This window comes from Triturus cristatus, chromosome 12, assembly GCF_964204655.1.
Source record: "Triturus cristatus chromosome 12, aTriCri1.1, whole genome shotgun sequence".
NCBI classification, from domain to species: Eukaryota; Metazoa; Chordata; class Amphibia; order Caudata; family Salamandridae; genus Triturus; species Triturus cristatus.
In genome coordinates this window covers 737,459,847-737,471,492 of record NC_140595.1, presented here as the reverse complement: position 1 = coordinate 737,471,492, position 11,646 = coordinate 737,459,847, and the positions used below count along the sequence as shown (strand labels likewise).

The 11,646-nt window shown below is 50.8% G+C and overlaps 1 protein-coding gene across 1 annotated transcript in view; it reads left to right on the top strand.

Moving 5' to 3' along the window:
- The first annotated feature begins 2,404 nt into the window (after positions 1-2,404).
- LOC146782629 (transmembrane protein 272-like) overlaps positions 2,405-11,646 on the top strand; it is a 363,502-nt gene continuing 354,260 nt past the window's right edge. Inside the window, exon 1 of the mRNA XM_085636846.1 lies at positions 2,405-2,527. The gene's annotated coding sequence lies outside the window, so the exon portion shown is untranslated. The remainder of the gene's footprint in view (positions 2,528-11,646) is intronic.

Here is an 11,646-nt window from a genome sequence, read left to right as displayed (position 1 = left end):
ATTGTAGTATCTTGTCTATTTTGTTATGGTTTTAATTAAGTAAACAATAAATCACTTAAATCCTTAAATCCTGGATCGGAGTGCATAACCCAGTGTGCAGTCTTTGTATAGCTCCTCAATTGCTTGCGGGACAGCACCCAGGATAAGGTGCTGCATGGCTAAACACTTATAAGGTCCCAAAGGCGAGACCTATGGCTATACTAATGTATGTGCTTTTAAGGCACGGGGAGATTACGTGATTTGCCCAGAATCACAGGATGTTGAGCGCACCCTGAGACTCGAGCCAGGTTTCCCAGTTCCAAAGCCGGCATCACTCGTCATACCCATATCTCCCCAGATGTGCGTCTGCAATAAAATGCTTCAGGAACAGCTGCAAAGGGCCTGGTCCTCCTCCTCACTCCTTCCTTGGGGGACCTTTGAAAAGCACCACGGTTTATGGGAAAAAACACAGATTTACCTTCTTTTCAGCTTTTACTGACAGGGGTGTGCCACTGACTTTGGCCCAATCCAAGCAGACTTAATGATGAGGACGTGCCATGACCTCACAGGAATTGAGCTTCGGACTGCACACATAACCTGAACCCCAGATGCATTAACTTACTAGCCGGTTCACGGCACATGTACTCGTTTGGCAGCATTCCACGGGCACACAAAATACGTGGGTGGTTGTGCAGGAATGCCAATGCACCACCAATGTAAAACCTACCTGACACACGGTAACACAAGGCAGCACAATGGACTGCCTTGCGTATTTCCTGCCCCTTCCAAAGCCACACAAAAACATTCCTATGAGGCTATTTCGTCTTTGTATGTGTGCGGCAGAATGCAGCATACCTGCAAAGAGGAAATAAGGAGGAGAAATGGATAGATTTCTCCTCGTTACTCCAACCTCAGGTAGACTCACCAGTTTGGTGCAAACCTTTGTTCACAAGTCTTTGTAAATATGGGTTTTCATCAAAATACATCAGGGGATGCACAGGAACACCCTAGCACCACCCGTGTAATGCCTACCTGACATGAGGTAAGGCAGGGCAATGTGCTGCCTTGCATTAAGTTTTTTTTTCAAATAAAGCCACTTAAATGGGATTTGTGTGGTACTGTAAATCACAAAATAGATTTTACGACAGGGTTGTGCCAGAAAAATGACTCAACCATGACGCAAAATCTGGGCCTTACCCTATACTTTTTTTTTTAACCTCTGCCACAAAGTAAGTGGCAAGAAGGAGAAAGCTGCCAGTAAATCTCTTCTGCTTAATTGGTTGCAAAGACTGTATTTTAAAATAGTTCATGGGGTTAAGGCACCTACCTGCTGCAGAGATGTGCGTGTTCCCAGTAAATCTGAGTGAATAATAATGGTAAGATACCTCTGGAGGTTAATGCACTTGCCGGACAGATCTGTGTTTTGTCTAGCCTTAGTTTTGACTGAAAGTAGCATAGAGGATTAATGTGTCTTCTGCAAACTACATTATGCAAGATGCAGATGACAGATTTTATTTTATGTAGAAAGGTCAGTGAGTTACTGCTTTGAACACAGAGATCCTTATGTTACTTGCAGCTGCACTGTAATCCTTCTAATACAGCACAGTGAGCTATGAAGGGTGATATGTGACTTCTACACCTTGTAAACCCCACTGTCTTATGTAACATGTCCTGTATATTTATTCACAAACGTATATGATTTAATGTATATGTGATGTGTAAGTGTGATGTAAAGTGCTCTGACACCCTGCATTGAGATGAGTAGCGCTATACAAAAACAAATAGTGGTATTTAAATTATTTTAGCACCTCCTCATGGGTAGTAAGCGCTACATAAATGCAATGTATTTTGTGTAAATACTGGGAAAGACCAACACATTTGACATTCTTACAGTGCATGCATATCTCATAAACAGGGACTGAACCAAGTGAAAAGATGCCTCTCTGAAGTATGTGTGAAGTGCTAACGAGGTTTGAGCCTTCGTTTTCCCTCATCTGCATTTGCATCTGGGTGTGAGGCTCCTGACTGCTCCTAGCCAGAAGACTCTACCAAAAGGAGGCCTTATTACCCCTCAAATTTGGCCCAGCAGGAGTCTGAAAGAAGTGATCCCCCCCCCCCCCCCCATCCCCGCACGTCGTTGCTGATCTAAAGCAGACAACCTACAGGTGCTGCAGAATGTGTCCCGGTGTTTGAAAAGTACACCAGGAAGGGTTCAGCGCATGTTTTTCAGTGGGGCCCAAATTATTGGCTGGGTGGACAGCGTCCTCCCAGTGAAAATAGTGGGTGCACGCCGTCCATCCGCGTGCACCCCCGATTTGTGCTCTGATTATTAGACGTGTGCCGCACGTGGTTTCTCTGAAAGGGGCGTGGCTGCTCTCCGGGCCTCTGCCTAAAGTAGGCGTCGGAGAGCGGCTGTGTCACAGCATCGGCCTCCCCCAGGCAATCACCAATTACAGAGGAAACGCAGTGGCGCGCGCCTGTCAACGAGTTTCGGTGCAGTCTCGCTAGCGCTTGAGTGCTATCTCTGCTGCTGGCCTGCTGCTGACGTGTAAGTACGCAGCGCGTCCTGACCAGCGCCCACCGAGGGACAGGGAGGGAAGAAGGCGCTATAGGGGGCAAGGCCAGCATTTAAGGCTAGAGGCAGCACCGAGGGGTGCTTACTAGCAGGTAGTACTGGGCACAGCCACCAGAGCCTCTCTTTCGCCTGCACACTCCCTAGCTGCTTTACTTTTACCTCTTACACCAAAGAGAGTTGTGGCGTTATCACGAAAAATGTAGACAGGAGACGTTCCAAATCGTAGTAGTAAGGTGGTACTTAGTACAACCTCCCCGTACCACCATGTATAAACAAGAATGTGTGTGCGTGTGGATTATCAAGTGTTTCTGTTGTGTTGTTGTGGGTGCTTTTGTGTTTTTGTGTTGTGTTGTAATTGTGTACTGCGGTGGTTGCACTGCATGTATTGTGTGTTATGTATTATTTACTCTGTTACTTGGTGGTGTTGTTTCGTTCACATAGTTCAACAAATGCTGCTACATTCCCAGTCAGACGCAGCTGTTTTCCTTTATAGATCGCATGACAAGCACCATTCACCACAATCGGAGGTGCCACACACGCTGCTGCTCTTGCGCTGTTCAAGACCCCAGTGACCCCAAAGTGTAGCCCGGACTCAGCAGCTGCCGGCACACTTCATGCGCCGCCACCAGGGGGCGTTAAGTAAATTCAGCACTTTGGTCCATCTCAAAGCATACGGCTGGGGCTCAGTCAGTCACATCTCAGTAGGTTGGTGCAGGCGCAGCTGTCAGTCTACATGTCTGTGACACGTCTGTTGTGCCTAATCATGTCTGGCTTCCTCTTGCGTGACACGCTGAGGGACGCTTTGCTGGAAGCTGAAACGTGGTACCTGCTATGACTCGCAGGTTTGCATCGAAATCGCAAGCAAAGCGAGTACCTGCACTTTTCTATTTCCCTTTCAAGCACTAATTAATCACAAATACCGTAAACAAGTGACGAGTTGACTTCTCGCTCCTATCACGGGACATTTGGATTAACTTTCTTCTCTGGGCCTCGTTATGAGATGGGAAGTAACCCGCGTCAGCTGGTAAGAGCAGGTGCCGGACACTTTCAGATCACACATTACACGGAAGAAAGCCATGGACGCGGCACCAGGAAGAAACATCGTGAAATGTTTTTCAGAAAAGGGGCCAGGAAGAGGTGGAAATGCATCCAGCGGGTGTGCCAGTGCCCACAGGCGCTCCCTGCTCATCCGGTTCTCAGCAGGGATCTTTAATACCGCGCCCAGGATCACACACTGTGCCCGGATTCGCAGGCGCTGCATTACAGCGCTGGGTGCTACCAGGACGCCTTAATGAGGCTGCGGTCTTAAAACACTAATTCCTTTCAAAAATGAAAATAATGATCTTCAAGCAAAATATTCTGATACTTCTTACAACACCATGGGCGTAGGAAGTGTGGGGGACGCGGGGGATATATCCCCCCCAGATTTTGGAGTGGGGGGGATACGGGGGACAAGGGTGGGGGGGACGAGGGGACAAAGGAATTTCCCCTCTCCCTTCTGTTATCACAGGGCCATTAGCACGTGAAAGCGCTACCTTATGGCCCTGCACTTGACCTGCCTGGAGTCAGAGGCCGCCCGCCCTCTGCCTTTTGTTATGCTGCAGGAAGGCTCAGCCGTTCTGGGAAGGGCAGAGAACGGAGAAAAAATAAACGCTGTCTCTTTTCCTTCATGGCAAGGACCGTGTCCACTACACCTGATCTGCCTCTGGCGGCTGCCCTCCTCTCTTTATTCCTCCATCTCTTTCTGTCTCTGTCTCGCTCCTGCTTACGTGCTGATTTCAAGAGGCAGCTCTTAAGGTACTCTCTCTTGCCTCTCCTTTTCTTTATTTGTTCCCCTGTGAAATTGATCCAAAAAAGGCTGAACACTTGGCTGTAAATGTCCTCATTTTCTGACCGTTTTCTATTGAAAAGAAAAACCTCGGAATGGAGAGAAAAAATAGTTAAATACCTAAATAAAGCAATACAGAGTGGACAGCAGACAGGCCAGACTGTTATTTACACCCACACACATTAGCGCCACTTTACAGAGTTTGCCAGTGAAAGCGCTACTTTCTTTTATCTTCTTTCTTTGAACAACATTGTTTTCCCAGGAAGGGTAAGTGCGCCATTCCTAAAGGGACTGCAATACCTGGTTGATGGGTAGAGTGGAAACGTTTAATATGATCGTTTTCAACTTTTTAATTATTTAAGCTTATAAAATGCGTCTCTGTGTTTGGGGATGTGGTCTTTTTTAAACCAAACTGCATACATTTTGAAAGGATATAAGCAATGGACATTGAAAGGGGTCCCTTCCTGGTCCTGTAGCCATGTCTTGAACTTTTCAGGCAAAATCACTTACTGATTTCTGAATAATGAGTTTAAAACCGTTAAGGTAACCATGTTTTTTTCTGATTACAGCTCACATGCTTTGCTTATTCTTGCATTCCCTATGAGTGTTTGCTTTTTCCAGGGTGTTATTCATTTTTTTTCAGGCAGCATTTTACTGTTGTCTAGTGCATAATTTGAATTTAGTCACAGCACAATTAAGTTGTGCTGAAGGCAGTGCGAGTTTCTCTCAGTGGGGCAGTATGGTGTTCAGTGTGGGAGAGAATGTGGCACTCTGGCCAGAGCTGCTGAATTTGGAACTGGAGAACCATGTTCAGACCTTCATGACCAGTTCACCATACCACACTCCTGACAGAGCTTATTCCGATGCTACACCTTAGAAGGCCCGATAGACGTTAGAAGCTCAGGTGTCTTAGCACCCGCAGGTGGACCTGTCCACCACAATCCATACTGCAGTTCACTTCCAGTCTTACGGGCAGGCATATGAAGAAGCACATCCTAGATCGACAGTGAATCTGTCACTGAGGTCACAAGACCCTTGAGGCCAGTCCACCTCACCCATTGGTACCTCCATTTGCCTTTTTCCAGCACTAGCAGTGCAACTTGCCAGGGGTTGGCAATGAAGGATTTGCATGCACACCAAACTTAGGGGGTGATTATAATGGCAGTGGCACCGCCACGTCACCCCGTCGGTGGCGGTCCCACCGCCATAGGTGACTGCATCACAGCCCGCCATATTACAATGGCGGGTGGTTACCTGGCGGTCGGAAAGACCAACCACCATGCACCCGATGGGCTTCTTGAGCCCGCCGGTGTGGTGGAGGGGCTCGTGGTTCCTACAATGCTGGTGGTGCCTACCATGCACCGCAGCAGGGATTACGAGGTCCCTTACCCGCCAGCTTATCAATGGCGGTTCACCTGCCATGGAAATGCCTGCGAAAGGGACATTGGGGGCCCGTAGCAGGCCCCTTTACCCCTGGCCCCCAGACATGGGTCCTGGGGGGCATCTATGATGCCCCACAACATATCACTGCACCATGTGGCAGGCACCGATATATTTAACATGTTCCTTTTTTTTTTTACTTTGCGGCGGATGATGCAGCCAGCAGCACCTGCTGCAATGTAAAAGATAGGCACTGCGAACACCGTAGTGGCAGTCGCATTGTAATGCCTATCGTGGGGCCTCCACCTTGAAGGCCAGCGGTCCCATTCCCGGATTCGATGGCGGTGGTACTGAAGTCCGCCTGCCATCGTAATCAGCCCCTAAGTTTGCATTTTATGAATATGATTCAGCGGGAAATAAATTGATGTTTGCAATTTAATTGACTTTGGTTGGCCTCTTATCTATGAGATTTCCCTGTTGAATGTGCCTTTACATTATACATTTTTGGTTGTATGAATTGATTGCATACTACACTCTCCTACAGGTATTAATTTGAGTGTCATTAGGAGTGTCTGGGACCAATTGTTTTCTTAGGAATTATTTTCTTTACTAACCTTTGCAAAGGGCCCTAAACTTCACAGCAACACAAGTCACATTTCTTTTAGTAATTTGGGATCCGTTTGAGCCACAAAATTGTTTTGGAGGAAATCGTTAGATTATGCAGCAGATGATGTATTATGTGGCAAATATGATACAGCCATAGTTAAGTGGAAAACATTTTTCCACTTAATTTTGCCCCAACATTGTAGTTGATCAATTTGTAAGTTCCCCCAAACCCAAAAGTCGAGTTTGGGCACAATTTGCATTTTAAAAGCAGCCCTATAACACCGGGCTACTTTTAAACTGACCTCAGGCTCCAGCAGTGCACACATGCAAGCGCAGAAAGGGCTGCTGGCCTCTAAACTGCCATGCCTTATTATATTCTAGGGACTTAAAAGTAGTTCTAATCTCCCTGCCCTATTATGTACTAGGGCCTTATAGGAGAGGTCATGCCAATCATAGGGGTACCCTAACCCATAGTGCACCCTAGTGTATGTAGGTGTTTTCACTGTATTTTTAAGTGCCTCTTTCAGAATAGCACTGGCTGTTTAGGCAGAGGCCAGGGTCAGTCAGTCAGGTACCACCAGTACCAGTCAGCAAAAAGTTGGGGAGTGCCCAGGGCGGCTTTGCAACACTAGAGAAACACAAACTCAGAATGTAAAACATAACACCATGGTTGGGGGGTTCTCTTCAATAATCAGAATTGATTTCTATCCTAATGAACCTATTTTCCAACATTAGGATAGGGAAAGACTGGGGAAAAATCATAACGTTCTAATCTATACATTGAAGTTTTTATGCAGCTCTTTGATGACGGTTAATAGCTCACTGTTCAATTTTAGGATTTTAACTTATAAACTTCAAATACCAAAAGAATATCTCAGACAAAAGCAGTAACTCACTGACCTATTGAATTAAAACTTTCACTAGACAAGCCTTCGATCTCTCTCAAAAAAAGAACATTAATCACCAAAGTTATCTTCACATTTTTATTGTTGCCTGAAAATTGCTGGAGACCAGGAATGCAGCAGCAGGTACTTTTCAAACCATAATGCACTTGCAAACACGATGCCCCCACCCTAAGTCAGCGGCCTTTGTTTGCTTTGTGCATTAAGATGCAAGATTCATATATATGTTTTTTTTAAACATTTGGTCTCATTACTATATGAATGTAAATAACAATAAAGCATACATGCAAACTGTGACTACATGCCTGCTTTTCTCAATATTTCACTTCGAAAGTATGTGATTGTATTTGTTTAACGGGCGGTGATTTGTATAGGGTCACTGGAAAGTGCACAAGGTTGTCCCTGTCCCCCCCAGAATTTTAGTGTCTCCTACGCCCCTGTACAACACCACAAGAGGGCACAGATTGTTGTGACCGGTGTGCGTAAGTCTCCTCTTTTTATTTCTTCCCTTGCATTCCATTTTCTCGGCTTTCCGATCATAAATACAGAACTACAAGTAGCAGAATGCAAAGTGAACAAGCATTGGCAAAGCCAGTAAGCCTGGCCTTAGCGGGCTGATGGGGTGGTTAATATTTGTAAAGGAATCGAGGAGACATCACCACCTAACCAAGTACTCCAACCACGCACACCTACAGTGTTACAAAATAAAATCTAAATGCTTTATAACAGTAACATTAAAAAGAAAAATCACTATTTATCTGGGCAGCCGAAGTGTAAAAAATACATATCTCAATCAATCAATCAAAGAAATTTATAGAGCGCACTACCTACCCGTAGGGTCTCGAGGCGCTTGGGGGGGGGGGGGGTGCCGCTACTGCTCGAACAGCCAGGTCTTGAGCTTCTTCCTGAAGGAGAGGTGGTCTTGGGTCAGGCGCAGGTCGGCCGGGAGGGAGTTCCAGGTCTTGGCGGCCAGGTAGGAGAAGGACCTTCCTCCAGCAGTGGTTCTGCGGATGCGTGGGACGGTGGCGAGGGCGTGGCTGGCGGATCGGAGGTGGCGTTTGGGAGCGTAGAAGTTGATTCGGTTGTTGAGGTAGCTCGGGCCTTGGTCGTGGAGAGCTTTGTGTGCGTGGGTAAGGAGGCGGAAGGTGATTCTCTTGTTGACCGGGAGCCAGTGCAGGTCTCTTAGGTGTCCGGAGATGTGGCTGTGACGTGGGATGTCGAGGATGAGTCTGGCTGAGGCGTTCTGGATGCGCTGGAGTCTCTTCTGGATCTTGGCGGTGGTTCCGGTGTAGAGTGTGTTGCCGTAGTCCAGTCGGCTGGTGACGAGGGCCTGGGTGACGGTCTTCCTGGTCTCCGTGGGGATCCACCAGAAGATCTTCCGAAGCATGCGCAGGATGTTGAAGCACGATGAGGAGACGGCGTTGACTTGCCTGGTCATGGAGAGGGAGGAGTCCAGGATGAAACCCAGGTTGCGTGCGTGGTCTGTCGGTTTGGGTGCGGTGCCCAGGGCGGGGGGCCACCAGGAGTCGGCCCAGGCGGAGGGCGAGGAGCCCAGGATGAGGACCTCCGTCTTATCTGAGTTCAGCTTCAGGCGGCTCGTCGTCATCCACTCTGCTACCTCTCTCATCCCTTCGTGCAGGTTGGCTCTGGCGGCAGCGGGGTCGTCGTTGGTCAGGGAGAGGATCAGCTGGGTGTCGTCGGCGTAGGAGATTATGTTGAGGTTGTGTTGGCGTGCGATGGCCGCGAGAGGGCTCATGTAGACGTTGAAGAGAGTCGGGCTCAGTGAGGATCCCTGAGGGACGCCGCAGATGACTTCGGTGGCCTCTGACTTGTACGGTGGTAGGCGGACTCTTTGTGTTCTTCCGTCGAGAAAGGAGACGATCCATTCCAGCGCCTTCTCCTGGATTCCGACGTTGCTGAGGCGCTGTACTAGGGTGCGGTGGCAGACCGTGTCGAAAGCCGCGGAGAGGTCTAGGAGGATGAGGGCCGCTGTTTCCCCGTTGTCCATCAGGGCTCGGATGTCATCAGTGGCGGCGATGAGGGCGGTCTCGGTGCTGTGGTTGGCACGGAATCCGGACTGCGATGGGTCGAGGGATCCATTCGTCTCGAGGAAGGCGGCCAGCTGTTTGTTGACGGTTTTCTCGATGACTTTGGCTGGAAACGGGAGTAGAGAGATGGGGCGGTAATTCTTGAGTTCGGTGGGGTCTGCTGTAGGTTTCTTGAGTAGAGCGCTGAGTTCGGCGTGCTTCCAGCTCTCGGGGAAGGTGGCGGTGTCGAATGAGGTGTTGATGATGTCCCGCAGGTGGGGTGCGATGACAGCGTCGGCTTTGTTGAAGACGTGGTGAGGGCAGGGGTCGGTCGGAGATCCGGAGTGGACGGAGTTCATCGTGTGGACGGTGTCTTCGGTGTTGACCGGGGTCCAGGCGCGGAGGGTGGTGGTGGGTGGCGTTGCTGCGGTCGTGGCGTGGGTCGGATGGGTGCTGAAGCTGTTGTGTATGTCCGCGATCTTGTTGTGGAAGTAGGAGGCGAGGGAGTTGCAGAGGTCTTGCGAAGGGGTGATGTCGTTGCTTCCGGCGTTGGGGTTGGAGAGCTCTTTCACGATGTTGAAGAGTTCCTTGCAGTTGTGTGCGTTGTTGTCCAGTCGGTTCTTGAAAGCCGTCTTCTTGGCGATGCGGATCAGTTGGTGGTGTTTCCGGGTTGCAAGCTTGAGGGTGGTCCTGTTGTCCGGCGTGGGTTCCCTTCTCCAGGCTTTCTCGAGGGCGCGGCAGTTCTTCTTGGAGCTCTTGAGTTCGTCGGTGAACCAAGGGGCTCTCTTGCTGCCGGGTCTGCTGGGCGGGGTCCTCAGTGGGGCGAGTTCGTCCGCACATTCGCTGATCCACTTCGTGAGGTTGTCGGCGGCCTGGCTGGGGTTCGCTGAGCTGGCCGGAGGGTGCTGGCTCAGGGAGGCGGCGAGCTGGTCGGCTGTGATCTTGTTCCAGCTTCTTCGGGCAGCCTGTTGCTGGTGGTGGTGGATCGTCGTTCTTCTGAAGGTGAAGTGGATGCATCTGTGATCCGTCCAGTGGAGTTCTGTGGCGTGGCTGAAGGCGATGTCTTTGCTGGATGAGAAGATGGCGTCGAGTGTGTGTCCGGCGAGGTGGGTGGGGGTGGACACCAGCTGCTTGAGTCCAAGGTTGGCGAGGTTGTCGAGCAGGGTGCTGGTGTTGCAGTCGTTGTTGTTCTCCAGGTGGAAGTTGAGGTCCCCCAGGAGGATGTAGTCGGCGGAGAGGAGGGCGTGCGGGCTGACGAAGTCGGCGATGTCCTCGCTGAATTGAGTGCGTGGTCCCGGAGGTCGGTAGATCAGGGTGCCTCTGAGGGTGGTCTTCGGGTCGGTGTGGATCTGGAAGTGCAGGTGTTCGGTGGAGGGTGGGGAGTTGTCGGTGCTGGTCGTGATGCGGATGGTGTTCTTGTGGATGATGGCGATGCCTCCTCCCACCTGGTTGGCGTTGCGATCCTTCCGGGTGATCTTGTATCCTTCTGGGATGGCGATGGCGATGTCGGGCGCTGAGGAGGCGTTCATCCAGGTCTCCGTGATGAAGGCGACGTCGGGGGCTGTGGTGTCGATGAGGTTCCAGAGTTCGATGGCGTGTCTGTGGACGGAGCGGGTGTTGAGCAGGATGCACTTGAGGTGGTTGCTGCTGGTGTTCGGCATGGCAGGTGCTGGTGTCGGGCAGGTCCGGATGCAGGTGAACTTGCAGGCGTGGCAGCTGAAGGGTCCGTGGGTGTGCTTCAGAGTAGCTCGGTGGCATCCCTGGGTTCCGCCGGTGTTGAGTGCGATGAGGGTGGCGGCGTTGTACGTCAGGCGGGTCGGTCGGGGTCCTCGAGGGCCAGGGGTCCTGGCACTGGGCGCGGTCCAGGCGCGGACGGGCGCAGACGGGCTTACCTTTGGCGCACAATCGGCGCGCCCGCTGCGCGTGACCGCTGCGCGTTCGCACGGTCGCCATATATGGCGAAGTGCGCGGGTGGGCGGGGCAGCTGGGAGGCGGGAGCGGGGAGGGATACAGAAGGCAAAAGGGGCGGGGCTTAGCGGCGGTGGCGGGAAGCGGGAAGCGGGGAGCGTGGAGCGGGGAGGGAACAGAGGGACAGAAGACGACAATGCTGGCAATTAAGGGAAAAATGAAGAAATCACACAGAAAAGCATACAGAACTAATTAGGGTAGACAGAAGACAGCAGGGCACAGGAGCAACCACGGACCTCGAGGCTCGAGGGAGGGGGCGTGGTCAAGCGGCAGCAGCCGGGCAGCGAGGCACAAGGCGGAAGGGGCACACGCAGCAGCTGGTGGCCGTGCGGCGCGGGGGTGTCCTACAAGTAGGTCACACTCACCTGCGTCGCACGGTCG